We start from the raw sequence: 16,885 nt of genomic DNA on the forward strand, positions 1-16,885 counted from the left end.
ACTGAACTTGGTCGTTTGGTTGTGCTGGTAGGTTGGTTTTTCAGGTATGTAGACAATGTCACAAAAAACTGACAATGTAATAATAAAAAAATTAAAAAAAACATAATATGCACATGTGAACCAGAGTTGAGTCAAAACCGGTGTTGCAAAAAAAAAAAAACGTTTTTCAGTAGGGACTATAGAAAGATTTTCTTTGTTGTGTATTCGATTGAATATATAGGTTGAAAATGATTTGCAAGTTCTTGATTTCTGTTTTTTATTTTCCACATCTCACCTTCATTGGAATCGGGTTCGTAAATCTCTGCTATTTTAAGCAATGAAATTCTGACACGATGTTACAGAAACCTTTTGCACACAATAACTGTGTGTGTGTGTGTGTGTGTGTGTGTGTGTGTGTGTGTGTGTGTGTGTGTGTGTGTGTGTGTGTGTGTGTGCGTGTGTGTGTGTGTGTGCGCGCGCCCGCGTGTGCCCCCACCAAGTGAATGTGGGAACTTGAACTTTCTCCCATTTGCAGGAGTTTTTAAATCATTGCCGATGTCAGGTGGGACACGCTCCGTGCCACCTGGCATCATTATCAGCACTTCCCGGTGCCAAAGGGGAGGCATTAAATCCTCTCCACCAGCACGCTGATTGAGACTGTGACTGTCATTAACCTGAGGTGACGTCGGCGAGGGGCTGCTCAGCCCGGGTAGGCGGCGATTCACGTTGACACAGCCGTACGGTATTGTATGTTGCTAATGCCTCGCCTTGCAACTGGAGAGTACATATTGTTGCTGCTCAGTTACTTTACGTGACCCGTGGCAATACACGGGCGCTGACGGAGTAACAGAATTCTACACACAAAAAAAAAAAGAAGCCACATACACTAAGTAGAATAAATTACGGATGTATAGAATTGCCAACGTGAAGTCCAAAATGTTCATTTATTCAACCATTTTGGGGGTTTTATTATTTGATATTGTTTTGTATTCATGTATTAACCGTTTTAACTGTACAGGCAGCGTACCATTTTAACATTCTAAACTGGCCCACAAGCATAATAATCAGGTAAATATAGCCTCTACAGGGACACGTGATATTTCCTGAGCCGTATTGTACATATTTGTACTGCTGGTTCACCATCACACTTTTGCCATGACTGGTGCCTTTATGTCCTCCTTTTGAGGACGGGACCGCCCTGTTTAATGAGCGCGTGTACTCTTTGCTGTAACATAACGTTAGCGGTAGCCTGGAATTATTTTTTAAGGGTCCGTCTGACATCTTAGGTGATGATGAAGTGGCAGCGTGTGGATAGAGGAGGTGGTCCACTCTTTGGAGGCGTGTGCTCCCCACAATTAGAAGCGACCGTCGCCCCCCCCCCCCCCCCCCAAGTCTCGCTCTTCTCAGCAGAAATATATTTATCTGAGGATAATTGGCCATTAAATCCTTACTTGACAACTGTGGAAAATGCCAGCCCCAGTAGTAATCTGGCTGCCAGAAAATGACAACGGCTGGCAGGGCTGTCGACTGCTGGGAGCCACATCAGGAAGGGATGGATCTATTCCTTACGCACACATACACACATGGAGCAGAGCTGGCGGTTCAAATCAAATCCTGTCCCGTTCACAAGTTAGTGATTTTTTTTCTTTAAAAAAAATGAAAAAGAAAAAGAAAATAAACCCCTCATTATATTATAGTTCCCAACAACAGACAGGTCTCAGCATTGAGGATAAAGCATCATCCACTTTGCCTAAGCTTATTTTACCATACACATTATGAGGACAGAGCATGGTGACCATGTTGGTTTTTTTCCCATAGCAAACATGAAATGTACAAAAAAACTAATAATAATGTACATACTGTAGTTTCTGTGTGTTCGAGAGACATCTGGGGTGTCGTGTGACAATACATAGTATAAATGTTTGAGTGTGAGTTGGGGTCAACAGCAGTTCCTGCACCAGTGAGCCAATGTTTTTGCATGTTTAACAAATGATTGCACTTCTCAATAGGACATTTTCGTGATATGGGAATTGTGGGATTGTTAAAAAATGTTTGATTGCTGTATTGAACAAACTGAACATTTAGAATTTTGAATGGGAACCAATTGTTGAATTTCCCATGGGGGGAATGACTGCCATGTTTTGGGATGGCAATGTGGAATTGTGGGAAAACTGCGAATGCTTGGAATGTGAAGAAATAAAAAAAACATGGATTTTTGGGACATGTTGAAATTGGAATGGTTTGAAGTGGTTGAATTACGAAAAATGGCAGAAGAAACGAAAAATATTTAAAAAAAATAAAGGGAGAACAATATATGTGTGAACACATTCAAAAATGTTTCTTCGGTGGTATCTCGTTGCCAAGCAACTATGTTGAGCTGAAGTTAAGAGTCATTTTGTCAGTCAGTAAGCCTTGTCTAATAAATAAAAATACTCTTTTGCTGCTATTTTATGGCATCTATAGGAAATTACAAATCTTTGTGGATGGGTGCCAAATATATTTTAGCTTTGTCAGGCAAGGTTTGGTCCCTACCTGTCACGATAAGAACAAATTCGCTATATTTCCACACTGACATACTGCATGTAGCCCCAGACAGGCTGCATAAAACTGTCCTATAAAACTTTTTATCAAACCAAATTTTGCCTCTAGCTCTTCAACTGTATTTTCTTCACGGGATGACAAAAACATGTTATCTGAGATACTCCAGATTTAAGCCCGAGTATGGACAAGGCCTCTGCATGGAGGCTTTCAACAAATCTGGCTAAGAGGTTGGGTGCAGGGCCCTGAAATATAAATCACGCTTTCTAACTTTTTATCGTCATCTCATCTTTTCACGTGTCATTTGTTTTGCTCGATTCCACCGAGCGACTCGAAATCACAGCAGGCTGCCAGAGCACGTTTCGGGCGACACTCGTCTCCAATTCCCAACCAAGGAGGAGAGAGCTTTCTCGGATCTCGACCAGACAGCAAGGGTAGGATGAAAAAGTAATAATACTAATATTAGGCCGAGTGGCGGGAAGAGAAAGGGGATGGATTGTGCTCTAAAAGTACCAGCTCGTGTTGTTTATTAATTCAGAACAGTGTTTCACTTTTCTCAATCTGTGTTATCAAAAATTCCAACATTGTCTTGAGTGCAATCTCGTGTAGGGGTGATAATGGCACAAGGGAAGCACAGGCAGGTATGCGGCATCAACTATTCACAAGGGAACTTGGAAAAGAGGGAGGGAGGCAACGCGGTGTCTTCCCGCACCGCCATCAACACCCCAAAACAGTCGCACGCCACATTTGAACGGTTTGTCAAAGGCGCTTTTGTTTGTTCCGCCGTGTTTCCGCCCGCCGTTGTTTTTTCCGTATTGCCTCCCCTCACATCATTCTCATACTCTGGAGGCTCACAAAACAGGAGCCCTATTCCCTCGCCGCCTCCGTTTGATGACCTACATTACATTCTCTACAGCGGCAGCTTACACGTCCTGTGTGTGCATAAACTGCGGTGAACAAAAAGGGAGGAGCCGGCGTACAGGGATGGTAAAATGAAAGCGTAAGGTGGCGGGTGGAGGGATGTTGCATCGTCTAAACAAGCGTTTGTGTCGGCGTGTGTCAATAAATCCACTTGGGGCATTGTCGTTTGGGGGTTTGCCGTCGTCCCGACTCGCAGTTCCTGCGGGAAACCATCAAAGTTTGACAATGCAGGGACATGGCATGCTCTGCATCCCCGCAAAAGTAATCTAATTACAATAATAATCCCTTTTATTGCCCTCATGCAGTCAAGTCTACTTTTTGTTACTTTGCAAAGATGCTTAAATGATTTCAATGGGTGTTCTTTTAGTCATTTTATTCAGCTACTTTTCTTTCTTATTGCTCTGCACATGTCTTCAGTTGTTCCGTTTCTTAATACTTTTCGAAGCGCTTTGTTGTGTGAAGCACATTGAGTTGTCTTTTGTATGAAATGTGCTGTATGAATAAAATTGCCTTGCGTTGCCCAAAAACCAGCTACAGCTGTTTTGGTCACACAGAAGTAGTGTCAGGATATTACAACGCAGAGACAATATTATCGTAATCCAGGCCTACCCCATTTCTGTCAAATGACAAATAACGAGCAATATATAGTCGCCCAAGTCTGTGCCTGAGACGCTTGGGGGTCAGTCATGGGAGCCTCCAACCATGGCGCATCTGTAGCTCCTTCGAAAAATCATCCCAAATTGGTTTCATCTGGCAAAATGGCGAGCGCCTTGTACGTACTTTGATCACAAGGCATTGCGCAGGCCCCGCTAACATCATGTACTCGCTTCCACTGTATGTACGGGGAGTGCGCTCTGTAACCCAAGGAGCCTCTTTTTCGGAAAACCACATATGTTCAGCGTGGATGAAAAGTCAACTCCGTGATGTGCGTCCAACAATGCGCCCCTTTGATTATGGCTTTTCAAGCACGAGCAATTTCACCATCGAAAAAAAACCCCAGAGTCTGTGAAAACGTGCTGCAACTTGTGTAAGACGTCATGTGAACGTCTCGCAAAGGAAAAGAGCCATCACGCAAATTAAGCCCCTTGGTTTCTGCCCCTCTTTCCCCGCTCCAAAAACTAAAAAGTTTGGTGTTATCCCAGCGAGCAGCACTAAAGCAGGAAGCCAGTTAAGCCCTATTAGGAGCCTTCGCGCTGCGACGATCTCATTGGAAGTGCTGGGTGAAAATTGCCCGGATTAATGTGTTAATCCACCTCTTTAAAATGCTAATGTCCATTTTATGCCCATTAAATCTCAGTGTGCGTTTTCTTTGATGCGTGCAATTTCTATCAATTAAACACAGAGGAATGAAACAGGCAGCAGGGAGATTAGTCGCTTTGCTTCAAGCGTAAATTTCTCCATTTGGTTTCATATTTATCTTGAATGGCGAGAGGGGGTGTGGGATGTTTGGAGTGGGTTTAGGAAATACAGAAGGAGAAATGTGGCGACATGAAGAATTCTGGAAGTCCCTCATGCCTTTCACAACAACAAACAGTAGCACTTGCTCATGTCTAATTGACTTGCCAACATTTTGTTTCATGTCTGATTTTGCGAAGGACTCAATTTTCTTGGGATGAAAATTATGTAGGCATTCATTTCACGGACATGTATGCTCAAGCAGACTTTCAAGAACTTCCAAATGAATGCTGTAAATGTAATAATAGCGAATTGATACTATTCAGTCATCAAAGCATTCTGCTAATATTTTAGCTCAAAATAAGCATAAAGGCAAATTTAGGAACGTGATTTGGATTGTCAGTCATCTGCTCCAAATGAAAAGCTACAATTTACTTGAGCACCAGGATGCCAACAGATGAAGCCAAAGCAATACCGTTGCATTCGCCTCGGAACAAAAACAGCGAATGGGTGAGTTTTCCAGCTAATATACACAAATAGCTTTAAAAAAATTGAGTGCAGTGCGAATATCTCAAAATGGACGTACGACGATTTCAACACAAACTTAAAAAGGCGCGGGATGGGATGTTGCAGCCCAAGTACGATTTTTGAGGGGCCGCTCTGTTGGCCATTGCAGATGCGGGTTAAAAAAATTAACATTATAACACATTTCATTAAGGAACAGTTATGACAGTAGCGATTTTATCATGTAAAAAACTGTACGCCAGATCACAAATTAACACGCACTATGATGCTAAATAACTGATATGAATCATACAGAATAGAACCTAAACGTGTGGATAAACCTGTACGGTGAAAACTTCTCACGCCATAAATTGTGTGATGACTTGCGATGCCCTTGCCATTGTGCAGAGCCTTTTTGCAGCAGGAATGGAACTGGTCCAATCGCTGAGGGCTCTGCGGCTGACCAGAAAATGCTTCCAGATTTGTCGCACACACACATGCACAAAATCATTGTTCGGCGTTAAAATGCTTCCAGTAAACTTGCATCTATCATGCAAGTGCTATTTTTGAGATATGGCGCTCGAACTGATTTATGGAGGCCTTTCGACGCCACGCGCGACTAACCCTCCATCACGAGCAAAATCGGCCGCTGTAAAAGTAAAATACACTCTTGCAAACCCAGCGAAAATGTATCAAGTCATATTTTATTCACGCTGGCGTTGTGTGACAAGTTGCAATGCGCCACTGGGAAAGGTCGAGGAAGTCTGGGAATCTATTACTATTGATTATTCAAAGTCGAGGTGAAATGGCTTGAACCAAAGGACTCCTAGGTTGCTAGGAAAACAGCGCAAATTGGTAAACAATTGCGCCGCAACAAAAGACGAGCAAAACAAACTCCTTCTGTCCACCGTGAGCATATGTGGGCGATAATTTATTATGAACCGCACCTAATTTTCTGTGACATATTATATCTTTGCCTCAGTAATCATGAGCCCCATTTCATTGAGTGAATTAGGTGCTCACGGCTTGGTGCGATCACAGACCTGGAAAATGAGTGTTCACAGGCTGCTAATGGCCGGCAGATGAGGCAGACAATCATCTTTAATGTTCAGCAGCAACACAGAGCAGCCTGATATAAAACCACGGTCGGTTATTACCGTACTATTATTCTACTAGCCTACTAACAGCTAACAGGGGCATTTTGGAAGACAAACGGTTGATTATACTGGGAAACAATTTGAACCCCCTCAAAAATAATCTGTTGAGTTAGATTTCCATGCCGATTCCAAAATTCTAGGACATGAAGATTGTTCTCCACAGTTTTACCACATAAGCAAAAGTCCACTCCAACTGTAGTAAGACCCAGCAGCTTCTTACTCATCGACAGCTATCTGGTAACTTGTTTGTGCAGTTACAATTAAGCGGTGAGAGAAGTGTGCAGCTCCCAATGGGTTGGTACTATCAAGATCTGCAAAACAAACAGCGAGCATAGTAAGATTTGTCAGGGCAGCCATGACCAAGCGGTGAAGATCATCATCTACAGCAGTGGTGGGCAAACTACTGCCCGCGGGCCGAATCCGGCCCGTTGGTCTTTTTAATCCGGCCCGCCGAAGGTTGGTCCACAATTAAGGTTTGATGTGAATGATTGCATTCATTTCAATTGGATTTGTAATGACAGGCATTTCACCGCCAGGTGGCGCATTGACTTTAAGTTGCAGAACACGGGGGGGGGGGGGGGGCGGGGCAATCTTTTCGACCACCTAGTACCTCTGTATCGCTCTACTTCTACTGGTCTGATCACAACCCATCTGCAGCGATGCACAGGCTAAAATAGGTCATCAACAACACTTTTGTCATTTAAAAAAAGTATATTAATACAGTACTTTCATGCTTTTGTTCTGTTGATGTTTGATATGGACTGTCAACAAATGCAGTTTTTTTTTAATGTACCATAGCTCGTGCTGACCTGGTCCTTCTGTCAATTTTTAAAAGTCAATGCGGCCCCCGAGCCAAAAGGTTTGCCCACCCCTGATCTACAGCCTTCTCACAAACTCAGACCAGATGAGGTCGCTTCAGCATGGCAATATTCTTCTTGGTCAGGAACGGTCAGATGCTCAGGGCATTTTAAGCTTCCACGTTGTGATGGTGAAACTCTCGCCCACATCGGAAGGGGGAAACTCATAGCTTGTAGTTTGGGTTTGAAATACTGGTATCTTTTGTGACAATCGTCCTGGAACTTTTTTGACACACCTTGTGCAAGTTTCAACTAAATTGGGGGGGACTGGGGACTACCCAGTGGGGTCTGTTATCCGCAGAGAAATGTGACCTCGGTTTTGACTTAGGCTTCGATGACCTGAATGCAGAAGTAACTTGGGAGTCCAGCATAAAGTGGGTAGCTGGTGTAGTCAAGCCACAGTGGCTCATTTGCAGATGTGTGGTCATAGTCAGTTGCTTACTGTCCTCTGAAGGCCATACAGAATTTGTTGAGTAGAAGTGCAAGAGATAACGAACCATCCCACAATGACTCTGCCACCTTTTGCCACTGCGCAATTTGTCGTAGGGAAAAGAAGCATAAAAGAAAGGCTGACAGAGAAGGAAATATTGGAGGGAGTCAAGCGGTGCAGTCGGTTTGGACTTTTCCATCACATTTTTGAAGGGAGCAGCCACTCAAACACATGCTAAATCTATCATCCCCAAAAAAGTCATTTGTGTGATGTTTGTCTCTGTTTTTTTTTTAATTTACCTATTTATTTTTAAAACACATGCAACGTTGTATCTTTCCCTTCCAAGAGTCCTCCTGCTGCTCTTCTCCGTCTTTCCAGTGGTTCCAGCTGGTGTTACAGATCATGATCCTTAGCGAAAGTGTTGTTCTGGAAGTTGGGTCTTTTCTGCACCATCTATTCTAACTCCATTCAACAGCCTCCCCCCCGTCCTTAACACCGCAAGCTGTCAGCGGTGTCACAACATGACGGGGCTGCGACACCACTGAATCTGGCATCGCTTTGTCACCCTGATACACTTAAGCATTGGTTGCACTGTGCTCCGGCTCGGCAAAGACATGCTGTCAAGTGAGGAAAGGCCATTATCTGCAATAGACACAAAAGTACAGGGGATCCCTGCAGACAGAGAGATGATTAAGGGCTAAGTGTCATTCTTCCCGTCTTGCCGGCTCTTTAAAAAATATATATATATATTTCTTACTGTCCTTTCTACTGCGGAGCCTGCGACTTATAGTCCTATCATCGCACGCCCGTGAGGAAGGGACACACCGGCCTTGACAACCACGCCTGGCCGTTCCGTTCAACCATCACCACTCCAAACAATGAGAGAGGACAGAACTCAGTAGGATTTAAACACACGCGGCAGGGAATAAATGATGACGGGCATGAGTGGAATTTGGCTGTGAAATATTTGAGGAATGTCCACACAGGGATTGGACACTTGGTGCAGGCGGGGAGCAACACAATATGGCTAAGCCTCGTAGACATGAACCTGGCTACGGGTGTCTGATTTCTAGGCGACAGTCGCAATAGCGGATCAGAGATAGTGTAGTCGGACACTCGGCAGACTTGATTCCCCAGTAAATGAGTGTACATGGGGAATGGTTATGTGATGGGCTGGCGTCCAATCCTGGATGTCTTTAACACATAGTCTGCGAGGACAAATGTCAGCATCTTTGTGGTCCATCAAAGGGTAAACAGAAAATGGATCATGGGAGTATGACATGGTTGATGGTAGGCAAGGTTGAACTGGTGCAAAATAAAATCAATCAATCAATCAATAAAAACACAGCCCTGCCATTGCCTACTTTACTTGTAACCCTCCCTGTAACTGAGAAGTCATTGTTTCTCATACGATCCACAGTCATGGCTCCATAAAATAAAAACATACTCTTGCCCATCGCACAGAATAAAAGCAGGATCAAGTGTAAGTAAAAAGCATGATTTGCATTTGCTAGCTATCAGCTGAGAAGTGATTGTCACCGACACTGTTTTGCAGATCGGTGGCATTCAAATCGTATCTACAAAGCTCGATGTCACAAAAATATGCCTTAATTCTTCACAATCCTAAATAGCCTTTGTTCTTGCCTGTATTATGAATTGAATGAAATGAATGAAAGCAAGATTCTGGATATTTAAGCATTTTATTTCATAAAATCACGACCGAGGATCGTGCGATAAGCAATAACTTCTCTCAGCCATGTTGGTTCTTGGCCAGATGTGAAGACAATGAATTAGGTTAACATTGAAATATTTTGAAGTTAATGAACTGCAAAAAGATCATTAAAGTTTTATTAATTGCACCTCATCTACCTTTGGAGGCAAGTATCTGACCGCTATGCCCAACGGTCCGTCCAGTCCTGATTGTATGTAGGTGTGAAAGTCTAGGCAATTGACTGGAGACCAATTCAGGATTTCTTTCACGCCCAAAGTTACTCGTAATAGATTCCAGTGTCTCCCTTGGCCCTGAAAATGGAAGTATAGATGGATGCTAGTGCACTGGTAACTCAACTGTTTCGATTCCTGCTCAGTGAGTTCAGGTCGAAATGGATTTCTATATGTATGCCCTACGAGACCGGCGACTATTTCAGGGTGTCTTTTACCCTCGATCAACTGGCAAACTGGTCGAAAATGGATGGATGGAAAAACCAATCGCAGTCTGTTCTATCATCTAGATTTCTTGGGATTTCATATAGAGTCCACTTTTCCCCCTGATCTACTGAATGTTTATCCAACTAAAAACGCTACAAGAGTTTTGCCTCGGGGACTTTCAGTGGCAGCTAAGCGCGAGTTTGGATTTGCATTCTGCCTGCCCCAGATCTTTCGCAGCCAGTGTTGAGCCCTGAGTGGGAATTCCATCAACAGCAATTCGCCTTCCAAAATTTCTAGGCTAGCATGTGTCCCCCGACCGGCAGCCCAAAGACTGGCATCAGTATTCCAATGGACAGACAGACAATCAGCCTGCAGTTTTATCACTCAACATTTGTAAGAATCAGATCTGAGACACCACAGTATCAATAAAAGATCTCATTTCCAGCCTCTCTACTACAAGTGGGCCTCTTTCAAGCGACAGTGTGGGTATCAATGGTGCTCCGAATAATGAAAAGCAATTATGTAGCTAAACAAAGCCGGCGCGGTAATGGGCTTTTGTTTTATTTTTACTTTCAAAATGGAAATAGATTTTGTGGTTGGACATGTGTGTGCGTGTGTGTGTGTGTGTGTGTGTGTGTGTGTGTGTGTGTGTGTGTGTGTGTGTGTGTGTGTGTGTGCGTGTAAGTGTGCTGCTTTTTTTTTCTTCCCTCTCCTCCTCATCTTGTGGGTCACACGTAGGACAATCTCCTCATCACACCCGTCGACCCACAGCATTATTGGGACGGAGGTTGCAAGCCGCATGAATTAGATGGCAAAGTCTGCATTGAAAGCTCAGCTCCCAGGCAATCTTGCCCAAACAGAAAAAGGGGAAACAGAAGACAGCTCCTTAGATTGTCTCTATTAATTATTCAAGTGTCGGAATCTCTATCCAATGACCCCCATCAAATGAGCGCACATTATTTAGCAGGCAGCCGCGCATGAGCATGACGACAACGACTGAGGTATCACAAACGCCACGGGAATCACATAAGCACATAATGCGAATTCATGGACTCGAGTGTATTGTAATGACATTTTTAATTTAATTTATTATACCAATTTTCATGCTATGAGTATTTATTTTTTTAAATAACAAAAGTTGAAGGGATTGATTTATTTCACTACAGTACCAGGAATTTCTTGGAGGCATGCACTTCCACACACAAAAAATACACACAAAAATGCTGCATGTCATAGGGGTATGTGTATGTTTCATTTGTCATAAAATTTATATATCTGCCGCGGAAGTTACTGTACACTTCCATATACGTTTTTGTAATGTATAAATTAGTATATCATGAAAGGAACTGTACGATACAAATGAATCAAAATTTAAAACTAAATTCCCTTCCTTTTACTGAGCATTTAAGCATTTAACAATATGTCAACAAAAATACATTTTTCTTTGGATTCCATCCATCCATCCATGCATTTTCTAATCCGTTTATCGTCACAAGGGTCGGGGCATTCTGGAGCCTGTCCCAGTTGTCTTCGGGCAGTAGGCGAGGGGTTGCCAGCCAATCGCAGGTTGTATAGCAATCATTTTTAATAATTGCTACAGTGTCTTGTGATAATCTACTTTAATATGAATGGACTATATTTGTAAAATTTTAAATCATCAATGGGGAGACATTTATTTATTTAACTGCAGAGGGTGACAAGCATGAGGCTACAGAATGAATGAATTAGTGTGAAACCACTATTGTGAAGTTGGCATTTATTTCCCTGGCATGTAATATCAGTGCATGCAGTATTTAAGTATTATTTTAATAATCATACCAGCCTTTTGTGATTTTTTTTGCATGAATAAAATTATTATGAACTAATGGGTCAATATTTATAAATCAGAGTTTAAAACTTGCAGTTGTAGAGGTATTTACAGTGATTTCTCAACTGTATGTTTGTTTTACGATAATTCTCAGTCGTATATTTTTTTTCACAAAAAATAATTCATAGAACTTACATATAAGATATAAATATTAGGGGTTTTGTTTTAAAGTGATGATGGCATTGTGTCGCTTGCAGAATGCGACGGCAAAGAATGATCCAAATATGTTAGCAACCGAATTCATCTTTTTGCCCTTCTTCTTTTGGTGATAAAACACGTTTGCGAGCATTTGGCGGTTTCCAAACAAAGCCCTGAACTTGTTGACATGAGCTGGGAGACGTGTGTGATTGGCATGGTCGTCAACCCGCTCTGTTATTTCAGTCTTTCGCCGCATCCGGCCGCTCACTCAGGATTGTGTACTAACTAATTTACCAGAACGAGGGGAGGTTTGAGGGTAAACTCACAGGTGTGTTGTATGCAGATCATCGGTCAAGACTGGGCACCCGGGCATTGAAGACCTCACATGTCGGTTGCGGTTCTCATGGTGCCAAGTGGCCACGTTCGCTCCCTGGTTTTGCCATGGAAGCGGGCAGCCCAAAAAGACTTGAGTTGAGTACTGGGAATGCATTGCTCACGCTGGACTGTGAGTTCTGGAAGGAGAACGAGAGCGTCAACAGTGGAAACAGGCTGCCATCTGCTGTTGGGTTGAGGACTTGCACGTCCACTGGTTTTCAAATGGCACCAAATGTGAAAAACAAATCGATGTTTCCAAAATCTGTGGGTGCTGAACTGCGAAAATGCAGGGGTCAACTCTTGTTTTAGTTTGTAATATCACCGCTAGAGGGCAGACATCTTTAAGTTGCGCTTACACTGTGTCGTATACTGCCCTATACTATAACGTGAGTAGGCCTAATATATATAATTTTTTGTGGTTATGGAATGATATGCAAACATTTTGAGTGAACTGATGTTTGTGAAAAAAATGTACAAGATTATTTCTTGCACTTAACAGTGGTTTCTTGTTTGACAGTTTCGTGCTGTCGTCGAATGTACCGCATAGTACCAAGGTTGACCTGTGAGAGGCAGTGTGGTGCCACAAGCCATCCAGACTGCCAGGAAATACAAAGAGCAGTACAATTTGCAAATTCACATAGTTGTGTTTTATTTTATTTTTAATATTTTTAGCCCATCCTCACTGAAAACATCATTTATTTACTGCATTTGTGTACAGGCCCCAAACTATTGCTTTGTATGTATATTTGATATATTTATTTTAGTTCTGAGCTCAGTCAAACTTGGTGTTGACGCAACACTTGGAATTGGAGAAAAAAAGTGCTCAAATTGGGCCCACTTGGTGGTACGTCTAGAACCCGCTCAAAATTCTGAAATCCTGCAAAATGTTAAAATAACATGCTAAATTTAAAATCGACTTCAGAGTGTCCCCTCCTTGTCAAACAATGCCATTCATTTTGTGACTGCATGTGGTTGTAAAGTTGCTTAATTAAAAGAATCGATTCGCTTACAGTCAACCTTTCCACTTATGTTACAGTTTTCCAAATGAATGAATTATTCAGGAGTGGTGGCTAGGCAACAAAAGGCATGGCCGCTTAATGTGCTTGCCTAAATAGCAGTAAAGAGCCGGGCCTCGCCTCTTGCCGCGGATAAGGTACCACTGTTCTGCTTGTGCTAAGTGTGTCTCGTTTAATTTAATTCAATAATCCCGATAAATGAAATAAATCCCTTCAGGGACACCCGGCAAGATAATATAAAATGAGTTTGGCAGCGGGAAAAAAATTAGGACATTACGGTTGATTGAACGTTGACAAAAAGCGGGAATATTACAGCGATATTCTTTATGTTTGTAATTTTCGCAATAATGAAATGAAGGCATCCGGGCGGAAAGCAATCAGCGCCCAAAATGGATGACAGCGATTTGGCGGCTTAGCGAAGGAGGGCGCATTAGCATTTTTGTGCACTCCCAATGCAAATTGTTTCACTTAAACTTTTTCAATACCAGTTTGCGTCGTGACTTAATTTTAATAAGCACCCGGCTGATAAGAAAGTGCCAACTTGACTGGCAGATCAGGGTGCAACACTTTTGATTCACAAAATTGAAGAAGAGTGTGATTTTCTCAGTTTACGCTGAATTGAGATTATTTGACTCTGTAATGAAAAATATCCGTATCAAAACATTCATTTGAATTTAATAGGGACGCCGGTGTAATTAAATGTGCTCCTCTGCATAAATGGAATTGGTCTTTACTCGAGGCTGCGGCTGCTTGATAATCTTTTACTTACAACCGAGGCCTTTCTGCTCAGAATGGGAGAGATTTAATTAACAAGCTATTAAATATGGTTCATACTTACGGGAGCTACATTAAAACGCTGCTTGTGTTTGACGCTGATAGTGATTTTTCAAGACGCTCAAACGCATACGGCGGCAGAATTGTGTGCTGTCAGTTTTGGGGGTTTATTGATGCCATGATCAACTGATTTCATTGAGGTGCACTTGTCCCCCCAGATTTGGAACAAAATATCAAAAATGATCGTCAAGCCAGGCACAACGAAATGTACACAACACAATAAAATAAATGAAATATGCAAAGTTTACTGGTTCTTCTTGAGAAATATGATCGCATGGATTATGTTCAAATTTGAGCATGTTACCACCCACATTAAAGAGTGTCATCAAGTAATTATTAACTTGCCCAATGTATAGAATGAGGCTTGAAATTAGTGAAAAATCATTCCACTGTCTGCGCCCTCAAATGCTGCAGGCGTGTCCGACGTGCGCGCTGAACCTCACCCCGCTCAACTGTTAACTATCAATTACATGCCACCACTGTAGACAGCGATGTATACATGCAGTAGGAAAACTATGGCTCACATCTTGCAAAATCACTTTCGTAATAATAATAATAATAATATATAATAACAATAATACATAGGATTTAGGAGGCCCGCCTTCTGGAACAGTTACTGTGGCGTATGATTATGAAATAAGCGCACAAGCCAACGTCAAGTCATTAGTGTGGCTATAATGTGAAAGTTGACCGCTGCCACAAGTGTGTCATGGGGCGCGGTTCAAGCCACGCCCAGAAAATAATGACGGAAGAAATGGTGAAAAACAGTGGGACGCATATATCGCCACAATTCAGCACTACGGAGTTTTCAGTGATTATCTTCAAACATGTATTTAGAAACAGATCTATAATTTCACTTAATTAGGACTTTAATACACGTAGACCATAATAAGATGCATGCTTTTGGGGTAAAACCAGAATAGCCCGGGAGAACCCACACAGGCACAGAGAGAATATACAAATTTCACACAGGTAGGCCGGGATGGGAATCAAACCCACAATCTTTGCACTCTGAGGCCGTCGCGCTAACCAGTTGACCACCATGCTGCCGGCTCTCACTTTTGGTTGATTGAATTCAATGTTCCGATGCAGTCATTTAACTCATTCAGTACCAGCCAATTCTGGACCAAGTCTGAAAAGACGTTTAAAAACGTCTTTGGGAGTGAATGAGTTAAAGGTAGCCGTGACCATACGCAACTGAAACGAACGATCGCGAGCCACTCAAAGCTGGCAACCTAGCGTACACACCAGACAATGTCAGACTCATTCAATCATTCATATTCCGAACCACTTTATCCTCATGAGGGTCGCGGGGGGTGCTGGACAATATCCCAGTTGTCTTCGGGCAGTAGGCGGGGGACGCCCTGAACCGGTTGCCAGCCAATCGCAGCGTACACGAACAACCATCCAACGACCCCACACACTGCGTGGCAGTTCATTCGCATTCGCTCAGAGTTTGGCGAGACTAAGTCGATTTTTTCAGGACTATCCCCCTTCATTTAGAGTTGTAGTTTAGGGACAGCAGCCTAAATATCTGTCTCCGCCTAAGTGTTGCTGCAGCGTTCTTCTCCAAGCGCGAGCTTCTATCCACCCTCGCAGACGCATGACTGGTTTCCAGCAACGGCAGCCTCAAATTGATTGAGCCGTCCTTGAACATCTGTTGTTCTGCCAAGTCTCAAAGGTAATCCCGCTAATGGCCCTCTAAGCTATCCACATAAACACATACATAAATAAAAATGTTTCCGAAGAGAGTTCCGTCATTGACTCGCCGGTAATCAATTCTGCAGTCACATCTGTTGATGAAGGTTCAGGAAGTAGAGAACAAGATATATATGACGATCAATGCCTGGCACTGGAGGGGCAGCAAGTGACAGTCACAGCTCCAGCGGGAGTCCGAATTTACACAGCAAGTCTGTTGGGATGGAGGCTGGTTTGAAAAAGTGAGCGGTGAAATGCCGTCGACACAGGAGTGAAATTATGGGCTTGTCATTGTATCATTTAACCTTGGCCAAGACAAAATATGACCGTGGCAGGATGAGTGACACCTTTTGTTGCAAGCGTTTGTTGCAGTGTTATTTGAACTAGCAAAAGCAGTCAGTGCAAAATGAATCACCATTTTCGAGAAAAAAATTAATAATTGAATAATATACAGCTCCAATATTGCACACCACATTAGTGGTGTGCAAGATTGGTATTGATCACATACCATGTAGATATGAGTGATATGCGGATCGATACCGAAATGTCAATACCTTGGCTACCTGATTTATATGCTGGATCATCGATTCTCAACTCAAAATATCAATACTATTGATGCTTCAGTCATTTGATGTATCAAAAAAAAAAGGAAGAAAGTGAAAGTTGCAATAATTGAGAAGTTGTCTACATGATACATGGTTGGTGGAAATTGCGAGTACCTTTTCTTTGTTGGCAGTGCATGCAGGAGACAAATCGAAACTAAAGCAACAATCTCATTACACTGGTGGCCAGAGCAACTTTACTTTCGATCAGCCCACCACTGCAGTTGTTTATTTTTAAGGGTGACTTGTTTATTTTACAAAATAAAAAGCATTACATTTTTTCCCTGTGTAATTTCATTATGTAGCAATAAATAAATACATACATTTAAAAATAATTAGAATTTTTGTCTGTTTGTTTGTAGCTCCTCGTTGGTTCACCATTTCCCACTTAAGAATAAATACAATATTCTGAAAATATTTGGACTA

The sequence above is a fragment of the Hippocampus guttulatus genome, chromosome 3 (genome assembly GCF_054856545.1).
Source record: "Hippocampus guttulatus isolate MCC_2025c chromosome 3, RoL_Hgut_1.0, whole genome shotgun sequence".
Classification (NCBI taxonomy): domain Eukaryota; kingdom Metazoa; phylum Chordata; class Actinopteri; order Syngnathiformes; family Syngnathidae; genus Hippocampus; species Hippocampus guttulatus.